The 983-nt window shown below is 36.1% G+C and overlaps 1 non-coding gene across 1 annotated transcript; it reads right to left on the reverse strand.

Annotated features, from left to right (window-relative positions):
• Positions 1–544: 544 nt before the first annotated feature.
• On the reverse strand, positions 545–618 carry Trnan-guu. Its single transcript has one exon. It is a non-coding gene; the product is annotated as a tRNA-Asn (tRNA).
• Positions 619–983: the final 365 nt, after the last annotated feature.

A 983-nucleotide genomic window follows, 5' to 3' on the forward strand; every position in this document is an offset into this window, starting at 1 on the left:
TCCCGGGAATCCAGTCCCCGAGTGGATCCCTGGGATTCACTGGATCCAGATTTTCATCGTCTCATCGAAGGCCTAGTATTCAGTGTTCAATTTTCTTCGAAAAGAAAATAAGTAGGTAGGTACCTACTCCATCTATTCTATGGTATTTGTGACCATAAAAAATGTTTGTCACATTGCATACACATTAGATAGCAGGCGATCATAAAATAACATCAATTCCCCATAACAACCTTCAACATTGTTTTGCCCCATTGCATAATTAATAGTAGTTAGGCGTTCATAAAAAATAAATAAATAAAGAGATTGATTGTTATCGGGCAATCGATGCGATGTTAGCCTGTATACCAAAGGATGTTAACTTGTTTACCAGCTCAGGGCCTACAGAGGATTTTTTGCCAATCAATCCTTTAAAATTTTAGCTTCGTCAGATTTTGAAAAATTACTTTGGGGGGAAAAAAGCATAGGTAAACTATTTGAATAGATCAGAATAGGTAGGTACCTAATTAAACAAAAAGAAATCCATTGATTTTGTCATAAAAAAATTCGCCCCCGGGTGGATTCGAACCACCAACCTTTCGGTTAACAGCCGAACGCGCTAACCAGTTGCGCCACGGAGGCTTGTATGTCTGTAGAGTGTCTATTACAAATTTTCTTATCGTTCAGTTAGAGTCAGAGGAAGGTAGGTATGATGTACGAGTAGGTAGCAATAGAAGAAAACTTTTATCAATTAAAATTTAAATTGGCCGATATGTAGGTAGTAGTAGTAGTACCTACATTGATCAATTACTATCTACCTCCTAATAATTTTCAAATTGAACTTGTCATAATAATCAAATTTTCATCATAACCTTACACCAAGCCTCCGTGGCGCAACTGGTTAGCGCGTATATTGTGTTTGATAATTTCCATTTCTTCTTTTTAGAGAAATATTAGAAAATTAGGACGAATATAATGATCTATTAATGATCTATTAAGTGACACCC

This window comes from Diaphorina citri, unplaced genomic scaffold (genome assembly GCF_000475195.1).
Source record: "Diaphorina citri unplaced genomic scaffold, Diaci psyllid genome assembly version 1.1 scaffold66, whole genome shotgun sequence".
Classification (NCBI taxonomy): domain Eukaryota; kingdom Metazoa; phylum Arthropoda; class Insecta; order Hemiptera; family Psyllidae; genus Diaphorina; species Diaphorina citri.